Below are 16,677 nucleotides of genomic sequence, written 5' to 3'. Positions count from 1 at the left end.
CCAAGCGTCTAATCTGTCAATTGCACAGACCAACACTAAGCCTCCCAGTATTTGCCAGCTGGTGGCAAGCTGATTGTACTAAACATCTCCCATTATGTAGAAGGGGCAGAGATTTATCCTTACTGGAATGCACATGTATTCTGAATATAAATTTACCTTCTCTGCCTATAATGTTTCTGCCAGCATCACCACCTATGGACTCACAAAATGCTCGTTCCACCAACATGACATTCTATACAGGGCTGCCTCTGATCAAGAAAGTCATTTTACAGCCAAGTGAAAAAAATGGGCTCATGCCCATGGAATTAACTGGTACTATTACACTCCATCACCCAGAATGGCTTGGCCTAATTAAAAGATGGAATTGCTTAGTGAAGACCCACTTACATTTTCAGTTGAAAGACCATATCCTAAAAAAATGGGATATTACTTTGAATGCTTTGAATCAAAGACCTTTAGAGGCCAGATAATATATGGGTCTGGAAATCAAGGGGAGTCACTATTCTATCCAATAACCCACTCATAGAATTTTTGCTTCCACTCCTGACAACTTTGAGATGTCCTAGTTTGAAGATCTTAGTCCCTTAGGAAGTAATGTATCTACCAGCATACACAACAAAGGTTCAATTGAACTACAAAATGAGACTCCCACCTGGCCATTTGGGACTCTTTATTCCACTGAACCAAAAGGCAGAAAAGGGGGTTACTCTACTGGCTGGAATGAGAGAGCCTGATTATCAAGGGGAAATTGGATTGCTGCTACACAATGAAAGGAAGGAAGACTATGTCTGGAACCCAGGGGATTCATTGGGATACCTCTAATACTTCCACACTAATAATAAGGTTAATGGAAAACTAGAGCTGCCCAAAAAAGGCCAAACTACTAAACAAATGAAAATTTGAAAGTCTGGGTCATCTTGCCAGATAAAGAACTTCAATCAGCTGAGATTCTGGCTGAGGGCAAGGGAAATGGTAAAAGAAGACATAGACATCAATTATGGTCTCATTACTAATTACAGAAATGAGAACTTTGAAGGCTTGGCATATTTTCTCTTTGTTATGTTTTGTGTTTATTTGTATAGTATAACCATTTTCTTCTTCTCTTCCTTCTTTCCATTATTATAAGTTACCAAAGCTTAACTTCACAATCAGTCTCTTGACAATAGAATATTCAGCGAGCTGTGATTTGAGGAGTGAATAACGTGTCCAGCAATGGATATAATGACTATAGTGACTAAGCATCTTGTCATTTGGGAAAAGGATGAGAGCTTCTTCATCATATGAGAGATAGTTCTAGCTTGTTGAATGGAAATGTAAGCCTTGTTCCATTGATACATGAGCACTCATATGTATGTTGAAAAGTGCATATGGAAGCTAAGTAGCCAAAGGGGTAGACTGTACCAGTTACCAAGTATTGCCTCTTAGACTCAAATCTCCCTTTACTGCCTTGCTTGTGATAATGGAGCTGGACCCTGTAAATGTTTCTCCTTTATCAGTTGGTATACCAGCTTAGTAGAGGGTGCTGGAGGAAGGGCTTCTCTTCTTGCTTCCTGTGTGCTTTTCTATCTTCTTGCTCCCAAGGTGCTCTACTGGTGTTTTAGTGGGCACTCACATGAGCATCTTCCCAAGCAAGTTCCACCAGCGACCCAAAGCTGGCTATCTGGTGATTTAGCAGTACCTCCATGTACAGTTTCCTGTTTGCCAATCTTGGCTTACAGCACCTCAACAAACATCTTTACCATCCAATGAAGACATCTAAGATAAGAAACTAGCCTTGGGTGAGAAGAGCACTCTTCACATTTTTCCTTCCTTGTGTATTCTGAGTCCTGGAGGTAGTTAACCGTTCCCTATATCTGCTATTCTTGTATTCTTAGTTTTCTTTACCCTTTAAATTCCTGTTTAAATTTAAATACCTTCTAATTGCCCTTTAAATACCCTTTAATTCCCTGTTTAAATTACTATGTCTTTTCTGTCTCCTGATCAGACACTAGCTGATACGGATACTGAAAGAGTTAAGAACTGTGAGATAGCTTAAATGGGAAAAAGAAAGATATTTAAGCCAAAGAGAATAAATCAGAAGGCACATGTTAATTTCTAATTAAAAGGCTATCATATGCATAAAAGAACATACTGTATCTTTGCTGCTCAGCACCAATAACAGCAGCAGCTGCTTCAACAACAGAACACCTGTCTATTTTACACAGAAAAACCGAAGGCCAGAAATACTAACTGCTATTAAGCAGAAAGCAGAACTCCTCAATGAAGACCTGCAGGGGATCTATGTCAATACTTAGATTTACAGTTTGCACAGCTTTATGTCTTCTCATCTCATTTTAAATTGCTTAAAACCTACTGGAGACCCAGCCATGCCGGGTTTTTGCAGTGACAAAGTCCTAAGTTAATTTTCTCACACGAAACAAAAGTCTTCAGTTTGCCTGGAATTCTTTTAAAGAGCCACCTTCAATTTTGTCCTCTAGAAATAGAGCATCTCCAAAGACACAATGGACAGCAGACATGTTCTAGTTACATCCAATTAAAATACTGTTATATAATCATCTAAATAGGAAAAGGGGCTGATGGCCAAACAGTGATTTATTGGCAAAAACAGTTCCTGGGTTGAACCTGTAAAGGCTTTCAATGTGGACATTAATCATCATCCTAATATCATCTTACATTTATTAACTCCTTCATCCATGTTACAAAGCACTGAAATTGTTTTCTCTTCTTTAACCCAAACAATTCATCTATTACTAGTTCTCTTCATAGAGGAAGAAACTTCAGCTCAAAGAGGGCAAATAACTTGCCCAAGAGAGCCAAGCTCGGAGGAAGATCTATGCCTGCTCTTCCCACAGCGTTCTTGAATCTACACAAATCACTAGGACGAACTTGTTTCCAAAAAGACATGTAGTGATAACTAGACTGCAATTATATTGGCCTTGCTCTTCACTTTCTTTTCTCATGTAACCAACAGAAAGAACCACATGCTCAGAGAAAAATGCTGGTTTAGAGAAAAGAAGGGAGATGACCAAACTACTTATGTTACATCAACAATATACAAAATTCAAGTCAGATCATCTTTTTCTGTTTACACATAAAATAGCAAGGTGGCCCATAGCTCATTGAACACAACAGTTATTATGTCTAGACAGGAGCTTGTAATTTTTTCAGTAGCATAGAAAGATCATAGTACAAGGCTTAATTATTAACTACAAAAATTCTTTTCAACCTTAGTGACAAGGTTTTAGACATGAAAATGTGTTAGACAAAGAGGGAGATGGCAAGTCATTGTAAGCTTCACATGCTCAGGGACATGACAATAACACCAGTAACACATACTTGGGCTTTGCCTCCAAAGACAGAAGAGGATATATCTGTATCCTGGATACATTAAAAAAATGCCTGCTTCATTTCTTACATGCTGCAGAAACACAGCAAAATATCTATAGGGGAAAGTCCCGATATCCTTTAGAATGAGCAGGAAGTATGCAATGGCAGAAATACCCCTCCACTGCCAGAAAGAGAACTCTTCTGGGGGGACCATCCGACTCTTGATTTCGGCTCAGGTCATTATCTCATGGTGTGTGGGTTCAAGCTGGCAATACAGAGACTGCTTTGGGTTCTCTCTCTGCCCCTCCCCTGCTCTCTCTCTCTCAAAATAAATAAACATTAAAGACAGAGAGACAGAGAGACAGAGAGAGAGAGAGAGAGAGCATGCTAGCTCTTCTCTCTGCTTTAATCAGTGCCTCAATCAGTGCACCCTTCCAACCTCCACCCCCTCACCTACTTTACTTCCTTTCCATCTCAGTACAAATACGATTGCCAATTTAGGACAGACTTTCTCAGAATCACGTTTCTTTCCTTCAGAGTTGCTTTTTGTTTGTTTGTTTGTTTGTTTAATTACCCATTCAACAAGATGATTCATCCAATAGCTGCTGAGCACATACCATGTGCCAGACATGTTCTAGGTGCTGGGCCCCATCAGTGACCAAAACAGAAACCCTATCCCTGTCATAATATTTATCTTCTAGTGGGGAAAGTCAGAGAATAAACAAGATAAATAATTAAACTGTACAAATTATAAGTGACAGGTACCATGAAGAATATGAAAGCAGAGAAGTCGGGAGAAAAAAATGGAAGAGGTACAATTTTAGAATAGAGAAGGCCTCACTGAAAAGGTATACAGAGATCTATGAGTATATCTGGGGGAAGAACAATTAAGAGAAAACAGCCAGGGCTCAGAGCTCAAGATAAAGGCCCACCTGGTTTCTTCAGTTACAGTACTAAGAACAGCAATGAAGCAAAGTTAGCAAAGGGGCCTTGCGGTGACTGGTAAGGACTCTGGTTTTTACCTTGAGACGGGACACCACTGGAAGGGTTTTAAGCAAAAGAGTAACAAGAGAATACACTATAGGGAGCAAACAAATGGAAGGTGCAAGACTAATTTGGGAGGTTATTACAGTAGTCAAGGTGAGAGAGGGTGGCTCCAATCAGGGAAAATGCAGTGGAGGTGGTGAGAAGTAGTCAGGTTCCAGGTAGATTTTTCTTTTCTTTAAAAAAAAAATTTTTTTTTTTGAGGGAAAGGAGGAGGGAAGTAGGACTTCAACATGGCGGCTGTGGTACTGGCAGTGGCTACGGTGACGGCCTGGCCCCGGGCGGGCAGAGTTGGAGGTGGTGGCGTTCGCTCTCCCTAGAGGCCGTCAGGAGCTCAGCGGGGACCGAGCCTGGGAGGCCGGCCGGCGCCAGCACCTTTCGGCTTCTGGGACGGCGGCGGCAGCGGCGTTCAGGCAAACCAAAAAATCCCAATACCATCAATTCATCATTAATCAGGTTCTAAATGGCTTCTAAGAAGTTGGGTGCAGATTTTCATGGGAAACAGGCAGGTCACAGGATCACCAGTATATCAGCAATTGAGAAAGAAAGAAAACACAATGAAGTCTTCCCAGAATTTATCCTGAGATATACTACATTTTCAGCCTGGTCTCTTCTGTGGCATAATGCAAAGCGATACAGAACCTGACTTCAGGGAACTGCCACAGCCTCAGTCATCACAGATATACTTAATTTTCTTTTTCTAAACTAAATTTTAAGAAAACAGGCCCAGACATTTTAGAAAGATACTCAGAAAAAGAAAGATATTCAGTAATAAATGCTGAAAGGGGTGCCTAGGTAGCTTAAGTGTGGGACTCTTGGTTTTGGCTCAGATCATGATTTCACGGTTTATGGGTTTGATCCCCACATTGGAGTCTGTGCTGACGGTGTGGAGCCTGTTTGGGATTCTGTCTCTCCTTCTGTCTCTGCCCCTCCCTTGCTTATGCTCTCTCTCAAAATAAATAAATAAACATGAAAAAAAAAATTTTTTTTTTAAGTTTATTCACTTATTTTGAGGGAGACAGAGCATGAGTGGGGAGGGGCAGAGACGGAGAGAGAGAATCCCAAGCAGGCTCTGTGTGCTGTCGGCACAGAACCTGACATGGGGCTCAAACTCATGAAACTGTGAGATCATGACCTCAGCCAAGATCAAGAGTCAGACACTTAACCTACGGAGTCACCCAGGCACCTCACGGGTCCATTTTTCTGCCAAATTAGATGTGGGGTACAAGATAAAGAGTTGCAAAAGTTTAGGCAACTAAGAGAACATTATATTTCCATTTAATGAATGGAGAAGCAGGTTTTTGTTTTGTTTTGATTTGGGAGGGGGTGGGGGGGGGAGTGGGGATCAGTTCAGTTTACCACACCTCAAATGAGGTGGCAACTTTATATCCAAATGGAGATTTCAAGCTCTAATTTCAAATTTCACTAGTTCTCATCCAACCTCCTCATGGTATTTAACCATTATTACACATCTGTTCTTATCAAATGTTCCTTGTAACTCTTTAACATTTAAGTAATGTTTACATATTTGTGTATTATTCTCTGCAACTGTACAGACGAAAAAAGCCACAAGACAGCTAATAATAAAGCATTACTGTAATTCTAAAGAGGTCTGTAGTGCACATGATGGTTAATTTGAAAATCATCTTTTTCACTGAGCTAGCTTATTTATCTTTACCTTTTTTTTTTTTTTTTTACCATTTTTAAGTATACAGTTTAGTAGCATTAAGTACATTCATAATGTTATGCAAACATCACCACCATCCATCTTCAGAGCTTTTTTCATCTTGCAAAACTGAAACTCTACCCAATTCTGCCTCTATGAATTTGACTATTTATATACGGAACCTCATGTAAGAGTAATCATATAAGTGGAATCAGTATTTGTTTTTTTTAACTGGCTTATTTCACTTAGTACAATGTCTTTAAGGTGCATCCGTGCTGGAGCATGTATCAGACTTTTCTTCCTTTTTTAAGGCTGAATATCACTCCATTGTATGTATATAATGCATTTTATTCATCCATCCAACTATCCATCTATCTATCAGTGAGCATACAGGTTGCTTCTACCTTTTGGCTATTGTGAATAATGCTACTATGTTGAGTCTCTGCTTTCAATCCTTTTGGGCATAGACTCAGAAGTGGGATTGCTAGATAATTCAGTAATTCTATTTCTAATTTTTTATAAAACTACCAATCCACTTCCCATTGTGGTCGCACCATTTTACATTCCTACCAATCGTGCACAAGAGTTCATTTTTCCACATCCTTACCAACACTTGTTATTTTCTGTTTGTTTGGATTTTTTGGATAATAGCCATCCTAATGGGTGTGAAGTGGTATCTCACTGTGGTTTTCATTTGCATTTTCCTAATGATTAGTGATGTTGAGCATCTCTTCATGTGCTTATTGCTATTTGTAGATTTTCTTTGGGGAACTGTCTATTCACACCCCTTATGCATTTTAATCTTGTTTTTACGTTGTTGAGCTGTAGGAGTGTTTTATATATTCTGGATATTAATCTCTTGTTCAGATATGTTTTGCGAATACATTCTCCCATTCTATGGGCTGCCTTCTACTGATAGAATCCTCTGATGCACAATAGTTTTTAATTTTTATGGGGTCTAACTTATCTATTTTTACTTTTGTGGTATGCTTTGGTGTCACATCCAAGAAATCATTGCCAAATCCAATGTCATCAAGTTTCTGCCCCGTGTTTTCTTCTAACAGTTTTATAGCTTCAGCTCTTATATTTAGGTCTTTCATGCATTTTAAGTTAATTTTTGCATTTGGTATAAAGTAAGAGTCCAATGTCACTCTTTTGCGTGTAGGTATCCAGTTGTCCTAATGCCATTTGTTGAAAAGACTATCTTTTCCCATTGAATGGTCTTACCATTCTTGTTTAAAATCATTTGACCATATTTGCAAGGATTTATTTCTGGGCTCTTTATTGTATTCCTTGGTCTATATGTCTATTTTGGTCTAGGCTAGGACCTAGATTACTGTAACACTGCAATTAAGTTCTGAAATCAAGAAGTATGAAACGTCCAACTTTATCTTTTTCAAGATTGTTTTGGCTATTTAGGGTCCTTTGAGATTCCACATGAATTTTAGGTTAGATTTTTCTATTTCTACCAAAAAAAAAAAAAAAGTGGTTGGATTTTGAAAGAAAAAAAAAGTCATCTTTTGAAAAAGCACTTTAAATCTTCCTAGCAGTGACTGAAATTTCACTGCCGCTTTAGAAGCTCCTAGAGGCTCATGGTTGTAGTAATCGTCTGTATACATCCTTTTATCCACACTCTAGAATTTTTCAAAGGAATTAATCTGTGAGCAATGTAAAAATCATATGAGTTAATGGGGCGCCTGGGTGGCGCAGTCGGTTAAGCATCCGACTTCAGCCAGGTCACGATCTCGTGGTCCATGAGTTCGAGCCCCGCGTCAGGCTCTGGGCTGATGGCTCGGAGCCTGGAGCCTGTTTCCGATTCTGTGTCTCCCTCTCTCTCTGCCCCTCCCCCGTTCATGCTCTGTCTCTCTCTGTCCCAAAAATAAATAAAAAACGTTGAAAAAAAAATTAAAAAAAAAAATCATATGAGTTAATTATATTATCAAAATTCTCCTTTAAAACATTAGGATAAGAGTCCTAAAATATGTGAATATATATTTTACATATATGAATATATATGAATAGATGATATATGAATCAAAACTAACCAAACTGAGAAGATAGTTCAACCATTGAACTATACCCCACTTTCAATAATTAATGGAACTAGACAGAATACGAATAGAGGACCTGAACAACACTATAAACCAACTAGATCTAACAGACATTTTTTAGAACACTCCATGCAACAACAGCAGAATATACATTCTTCTCAAGTACACATGGAACATTTTCTAGGACAGACCATATGTTAGGCCATAAAACAAGCCTGAATATATTTAAAAGCACTGAAATAATACAAAATACGTTCTCCAACTACAATGGAATGAAATTAGGAAATGACAACAGAAAGCAGTTTGGGAAATTCATAGACATGTGGAAATTAACAACATACTCTTAAATTACCAATAGGTCAAAGAAGTCATAAAGGAAATTAGAAAATAAGACGAATGAAAATGAAAACATAACACACCAAAACTTAGGAGATGCAGCTAAAGCAGTGCTCAGAGGGAAATTTATAGCTACAAGTACTTACATTAAAGGGGGGGTAAAAAAAAAAAATCACAAATCAGTAACATAACTTTACACCTTAAGAAGCTAGAAGAAAAGCAAACTAAATGCAAAGCAAGTAGAGGAAAGGATATAATACAAATGAGACTGGAAATAAATGAAACAAAGAAGAAAGTACACAGAAAACACAACAAAACCAAAAGTTGATACTTTGAAAAGATCAACAAAATTTGACACTTTTGTAACTGGACTGATCAGTAAAAGAGATATGACTCAAATTACTAAACTCGGAAATGAAAGAGGAGATATCAACACCAATCTTGCAGAAATAAAAGGGTTTATAAGCAAAAATTAGAAACAATGGCACAACAACAAACTACAGATGAAATGGACAAATTCCTTAAAAGGCAGTTACTACTGAAACTGATTCAAGAAGAAAACACTAAGATTGGAAATTCCTGAAATAATTTTTGTAACTTATATAATTAGTTATATAGTTTCTAACAATTAGGCTTGGGAAATTAGTTCCATGATAGATGAAATTCCTTCAAATTTCCTTCTATAGAATTCAAGGACCTTATTCCTTATAATAAGGCATAAGCAGATAAATCTTTTGTTGAATTAATCTATTGGGTTAACTGGACACCTCTTGTACCCAATCCTCCTTAAAAGTCCATCTTTCACTCTACCTATAACTGCAGCATCCAGGTGCATGTAGGTGTGATTTGACTGCACTTTATTTCAACCAAATCAGAGTTTTCTGCCTCACATCATCTTGATGCCAGAGACGAGTCATCTGCAGTCTGGCCCTGCACAAGTGCAAACCCAGAAGTACAACAGTTAACTGAGAGATGGCACAGGATTAAGGCCCCTTTGTCCACAGAAGTGACTAAGTTAGTGATACTTCTTCATATCGGCTTGTCCTCTTTCCAATTTCACTTTTCCTGGTCTCCTCTTTTTTTCCATGGGATCACTTCTCAAAATAAACTACCTACACACAAAGCCCTTGCCTCAGCCTGGATTTTCTCCCAGAAAGTAGAGACTAAAAAAGGCCTTTAAAACAGGCCTTTAGAGGCCTCTGGGTGGCTCAGTCGGTTAAGTTCCTGGCTCTTGATTTCGGCTCAGGTCATGATTTCACAATTCGTGGGTTTGAGCCCACATCGGGCTCTGCACTGACACTAAGGATCCTGCTTGGGATTTCTCTTTCTCTCTCTTCCTCTCTCTCCGTCCCTCCCTCCCTCACCATCTCTAAATAAATAAATAAATACATAAACAAACTTAAAAAAAAAAAAACAACAGGCCTTTAAAGGTCCGTTCCTTCCAACTACCTTTGTGAACTTCGTTAGCACTTAGAAGACCCACTGTGATATGACAGGCTGTGTTAGAAAGAGCATAGGGCTCATCAGCCTATGTTTGAGTTTGAGTTCTATCATTAACCTAACTTCAACTTCTTCAAATGAAAAATGGATATACTGTTATACATTCGAAAGAGTTAATAAACTCCAATATGCCATACAGAGGACAGTTATCCTTACCATTCATGAGATGTATCAGAAAAATCTGTTCAAGTCTACATTCAGGTAAAAATACAAGATCAACTTACAGAAGCTGTGTGTGAATATTAGTTCTTTGAGTACAAATCCTCTGGTCTCTGATACAGTATGGCTGTATCTATAATGCTTTCATTTTATAAGAAAGGAGAATGTACTCGTATATTACTTATGAAATTACAAATAAAAGAAAAATATTCTGTATCTACATATGCCTGTTGTCATAAGGTAGAGTTTCATTCCACAAAAAGAAGCAAATTATATAAACAAAGTTATGGTTTAAAAGGTATATCAGAGGGGCACCTGGGTGGCTCAGATGGTTGAGCTTCCGACCTCGGTTCAGGTCATGATCTCATGGTTTGTGGGTTCGAGCCTCGCGTCAGGCTCTGTGGTGACAGCTCAGAGCCTGGAGCCTGCTTTGCATTCTGTGTCTCCTTCCCTCTCTGCCCATCCCCCGCTTGTGCTCTGTCTCTCTCTGTCCCTCAAAAATAAATAAATAAATGTAAAAAAAATTTTTTTTAAGTATGTCAGAGTAGACGACCTGCTTCTGGGTCGGGGTTATATACGTAGCAGAGCAGCTCCCTCGCTGCGATCTACTGAAAGTCAGCCCTTGACACAAAGGTTTGTAAAATTTTCTTAAAAAAAATTTTTTTTTATAAAAAGCATATCAGAATAATGGATTCACGAAAACCTCAGGAAGAAGCTATTTGGTCTTATTCAATACCAAGTTCCAAAAGACACTGAAATCAAATGGCTCACTGTACAATTAAATGCTCAGTGCATGAGCTGGTTTCAAGGGAGTCCTCAATACCCTAAAAGTGAATGTAACATGTTGTATTAATGGGTATATGTGGAGTTTTCTGAGAAGTTCTACATCTTTATCAGAAAACCATGAAGCAAAAAAACTTTAAGAAACATTAGGTGTTTGTATTTTACTGATGTGTCTCCAACATGCAACTTGTATCTGGAAAATGAAAGAAAGTAATTAAACTTTTGTTTCCAGGATTTGGGGATGAGGCAGGGAAAAGGAGGTCTTGCCATGTCTATATCTAGGAACACATTGTGCAGCTTTATGTTTGGGCTTCATTTATAAGTTATAATGCCAACTTAGAGGTTGGTTACAATAGCTGCTCAGAAATTCTAACATTACAGATTTATTTTTCTGCTAAGATTTCACATTTATGGTTCCTGAGAATTTTTCTAATGCTAAATTCCTTGCATTCTATCTGATGCTACAGGAGACAGTGATGAAACCCCTAGGACATCATTTGTGCCAGGACATCCCAACAAAGCAGTTTCATCTTCCCCTGTTGATATGACCAGATACCACATCACATTCAGAACAGTTCTCACAAAAAAAACCCACCTCGTCAGTTCATTATGGAAACCACCAGTAACACTGCCATTTGTGGAGGACTTAGTGTACTGCATCTAGCTTAGCCTCCATGGTAGCACAGATATTTATTCCACAAATAATTTGTGATTAAGTCTGGTTAAGCTTTCACTGTAACAGAAACAGCATCAATATAAAATTGAGGATAATCCACTCTTACATGTGACTTAGAAATGAAGCTGACATTCTGTGCCTGCCCCACCAGTCCTATGTCTTTGTCCAGAACCCTCTCTAGGCTTCCAGCTCCAATGTATTATCAGGTCTACAAGGGGGAAGAATCCAACAGTAGCCAGATTTCATCTCACTTTCATCAAAATGAATACACTAGTAAGATCTAAGAATTGTCCTGATCACCATAACCTTTAATTCTAGCATACTTATAAGAAGTTAGTCAGGACTATGAATTATTATTTATAGTGTTTAAATTCTTGTGCTTTAAACATAAGAATAGATTGTTAAGCCCTCTTAATAAAAGAAAATCTAAGCAGGAGCCTGGCTGGCTCAGTCGGTGGAGCTCCTGATCTTGGGGTTGTGAGTTCAAACCCTATGCTAAGTGTAGAGATCACTTAAAAATAAAATCTTAAAAACTGGGGTCGGGGGGCAACTGGTTAAGCATCCGACTTTGGCTCAGGTCATGATCTCACAGTTCGTGAGTTCGAATCCTGTATCAGGCGATCTGCTGTCAGCAAAAAGCCCACTTCAGATCCTCTGACCCCCTCCCCACTTGCTCATGTAGGCGCTCTCTCTCTCTCTCTCTCTCTCTCTCTCACACACACACACACACACACACACACACACAAACACATACACACAGGGAAACCTAAGGACATTAAATTGAACTTTCTTAGTAAACAATGTGCCAAGCTGAAAAATGTTCTTTATACCATGCAAATTACCTTTGGCATAGAATCTTTTCAATGTCTTAGTTCAGTCAACATATTGCATTTGCAAATCTACCTACTGTAAAGAAACAGTAACCCAGAAATGGGTAGGGAATTGGGCATTCTGTTGAATTCTTCCCAGAAGCAGCATACTAGAGATCATCAAATAATAAAGTTACAAAATTAAAATGTCGTTGAATGCAACAGTTTCAAATGATAATTCAGAAGGCATTTTAGGAAGACTGTGAACCTGAATTTTAACTGGACTAAACTAAGCACACACATGTAGTCTTAGAAGGTATTGAACAATAATTGATATGCCATGAAACTCTTTTGGATTAACTGCATGTTGCCACTCTGCCAACTGTTTTTCTCACCAGATACCATAAAATATCAGTCATTTGGGCTTACCTAATACAGATTCTGGATGAAAAGGAGTTATTCTGAGAATCAAAGATACGTAAGTGAAAATGAAAATGTCTGGCAAAGAGTAAAATGCCCATACAACTATAAAATTATTTTGGGTGGGATCAGAAGCTTAGACTGAGAATTCACTCCTCAAGTCTTTATTTGCCAAACTCATGTCTTAGTCACATCATACTTCAGTAATTAAGACTCCAACCAAAATCCAGTCTGTAAGGTGTTAATGTAAGATGTTTATTAGTGTAATTTATTTATTAGCACAATGATCACATTAAAATGTCCCCAAATACAAACTGTTATAGTCTAAAGTCACAAAAAGTATAAACTCAGGTGCATGAATGAGGTTATATAAAATGTTATTTATAAACAAAGTTCTACATCTTCAACATTGGGCGAAAGAAGAGAGAGAGAGAGAGAGAGAGAGAGAGAGAGAGAGATTACAAATAAGAAACATACTTCAATAGAACAACCTGACCAGTCTGGTAACCTCACACTCAGGTACACCCATGATGACAACACAGCATATCCTTACAGAACTGGCTACTTTGTACAAACCTATACTGAAGCAACATGAAACATCCAAGAGAAACAGAGCTAACAATGTACATGGAATTTTAGCTGTTATTAGTGGAAATTTTAAATTCCATAAATAAAAAAACATATTTGGGGAAAAAGAGTCAAACAAAAACAAAGCAAAATGGAAACCAAAATGGAATAAATCAGTGTCAGCAATGGAGTGTGAGTGTGTCCCTTCAACCACTGCCACAGTAGGGTGGCCCTGGGCTTCTCCAGCCACCTGTCACTTGCACAAGCTGTAGACACTGGTTAGAACAGTTAGAAAAAGGTCAAAGTTGATCCTTAAAAGTTAGCACTGCCAGTTTTGCAAAGTTCCTAGCCAAAAAACCAAAACCAAAACCAAAACAAACACAGAAAACCAAAACACATACTGAACAACTAACTGCACACCAAAGGGCAAGTGCTAGGTTTTATCTGATGGGTGCTCTCCTATAGTTAAGAGTTTTATATTTTATCACCTGCTTCAGAGGTAAGCATAAGCAACGTCCCTCAAATGTGCTTCCTCTAAGTGTCTTTTCTCCAAGAACTCACAGAAGGAATTCCTGGCAGAGGAGCAAGCTCCTGCTTGTGACCAGAAGAGGGAATGCTTCCTGAATTCCAGAAGTCATTGCAGGGACTCGGTTTAAACTTTCATAATATTCTGGTTTTTCCATCTCAAAAGTAGTTTTGTGTCAGAGGATCTAAAATAATGTACATCTCAAAATCTACCTAGAATCTAGTGCCAATTATTTATCTTAATCCAAAACAATCAATAATTTGGTTGACTGTGACAACCTGCATAATCAATTAGAGGACAGAAACCTGGAGCGTTTCACATTCTGGTTCTTAAGCCAGAACTCCTCTAAGATTTCAAACCTTGGCCCAGGTATTATATTCTCTAAAAATCTCTCTGCTAAAAATCCAATCAAAGGTTATTATCTGAAAAGCTCCACAGTACTTTTCCCAAATAGTTCTTCTAGATTTTTTAGCTATTAGTGTGGGAAAACAAGGAACAAGTTTAAGAAAGTCCCATTGGGCTCTGTGCTGGCAGTGCAGAGCCTGTTTGGGATTCTCTCCCTCTCCCTCTCTCTCAAAATAAGTAAAATAAACTTAAAAAGGAAAAAAAAAGTCTCATTGGGACAATCCTCAGAACGCACTGAGTATAAATGCTAATTTGTAAAGGTCTTCCCATGTGATCCACCAGTCCCCCTGGAATGCTGCAAAAAGGCTTCTCCAGAGACCAAAGGGATTCAAGACACTACCTGAACAGAGTTTGCATCCAATCTGAAAACCACATCATTAGAAACCTGATAAGTTGGTTGTAGCTGTTCAGTGAATTGCGATATACTTTCATTCTCATGTTTTTACAGAAAAAGTTGTTTCTATCTGTATCGACATCCCAGTAGTCTATACAGGATTCCACTTTCTTAAACTTCTCAATTCTTATTTTGATAGTTCATGATCATGTTATGAAAGTAACTTTGGTTATAAAATTTCATACACAATAAAAGGTTGTCAGATTTTCAAGAGAATCTAAGCCTCTAGACAAATAAACCATCATTTCGTAATAAAAACAATTTCAGCCCAACTTACAAATAACAAAAGATGATTTAATTCGAGGAAGTACTTTTCAAAGTTTAGTCAGAGCTACTCTACATTAAAATAGCTATCGTTATTCAGATTTTAGTAAGGTGGAGAGAATTAGAGGTAAGCCTGAAAGACTGCACTTCCCTAAAAGCAAGCTCACAGAGGGAGAGGGGAGGGAGAGGAAAAGGGAGGGTCACTGCAGTACTGGTGGACTCAATCCCTTTATGAAAGCACACGTTCTCATTTGGTGTTACAATATCCTGATTCATTCTGAAGAGCTGAAAAAAACACATGGAAAAGGCCAACTCAAAATGTTTAAAAAAAAAAAAGAAAAATGTGAGATTTGAATGAAATGATAAAATGAGTTTTCAAAAAGAACAAGAAATAAAAGACATTAGATGCCCAAGGATTCATCTTGTACTCTGTGCTCACAAAGGGAAAGGAGGTTCCATCAAGCCCTGCAGAGCACAAGAGGAAGCAGGTGGTTTGCTCAGGCAGCAGCAGAAAAGGCCCCGAAGAACTACCCTCTGCTTCTTCTACATCGTGTCCAGGAAGGAAAAGCAAAGCTCTGCAAAATGCTGCAGGTTTTAGAAGTGTAACGGTGCTTAGGAAAGATCACTGGTCTGGTGTTGCAGCAGCCCCAGTGTGGAGAGACACGCTAGGCTTCTAGGAGGAGAAAAATAGAAAGGGAGGAAGAAGTAGGAAGGGGAAGGAAAGGGCAGAAAAGCACAGGTCATTAGTAAACAGCAAGTTCAACATAGCAAGATGCTCATACACCCTTTATATGCTATCAGCGGAGCTGGTCTGCTCTTAGGACTAGAGACAACATCCTGAATAAAACAGAAATGGGAGTTTTTCAAAATGGCACTGAGCTATGTGCTCTAGTTAGTAATGGCCAAATCAGAATGAGGTCACATCATGCTCCAAAAACGTGCACTCTTTGTCCCCTCCCTACTCATTCCCACCCCCCAGTGAAACATGCATATTTTCAAAAGGTCAAATTCAGAACACACACATCTTCCCAGGTATGCAAACCATACTCTACCGGCTGCCATCATGTCAGTGGGCAATTCATAAATCCCTGGGTTCTTTTCTGCCACCAGGGAACTAAAAGTCTTGAAACAGTAAGGGCCAGGCTGCATGTTTTTCCTGTTCAATTTTTTCCGTGCTAGTAAGAGTTGGCAATCGGAAGCAATTGCTACCCAAAGTTTGGGTCTCTTCTGGTCATACTTGACATCTTGCTGGGGAAGAAATCTACTCTAGTTTTGATAATTGTTGCCTCTCTGGATGAAAATGGCATCCACTCCTTCAACTGGCTAATCAAATCAATCCCCTCCAAGCCTTTTCTTCCCCCGGCACTGCCTCTTTGTTAAAGAAAGCTGAACTTACACATTTTTTAAAAGTTCATGTTCAAGCTTCTCCTTTAATCACAGGTATATTTCCATAAATGTTTCCTTAAAACTATACTACATAGATGACTCTGCTTTCAAAGCAGGCACAGAAACAAGTCAATAATACAACAAAGGTTATCAAATAAATACAAAAATTTCTGTTCACAAAACTGGAAGATAAGGTGTCACTTCTGGTTGTTTTTAGCTTTTAAAGTAAAGAGTTTCTAAGTTAATGAGCTGCTAATAAGGATGTTAATGTCAGTGGGTAAAACTAACATTCACAACAAATGGAAACCAGCCATCAATATATCTGAGGTACAAAGATAGAGAGGACATTTTGAAAGGTCACAGA

General features: G+C 38.5%; 1 protein-coding gene across 20 annotated transcripts in view; it reads right to left on the bottom strand.

Moving 5' to 3' along the window:
* Positions 1 to 16,677, bottom strand: part of MAP4 (microtubule associated protein 4) — a 197,564-nt gene that overhangs the window by 90,767 nt on the left and 90,120 nt on the right. The window lies entirely within an intron of this gene.

Source organism: Neofelis nebulosa, chromosome 4 (assembly GCF_028018385.1).
Source record: "Neofelis nebulosa isolate mNeoNeb1 chromosome 4, mNeoNeb1.pri, whole genome shotgun sequence".
Taxonomy (NCBI): domain Eukaryota; kingdom Metazoa; phylum Chordata; class Mammalia; order Carnivora; family Felidae; genus Neofelis; species Neofelis nebulosa.
Note: the sequence above shows the minus strand (reverse complement) of the source record. Positions and strands in the feature narration are given on the sequence as shown.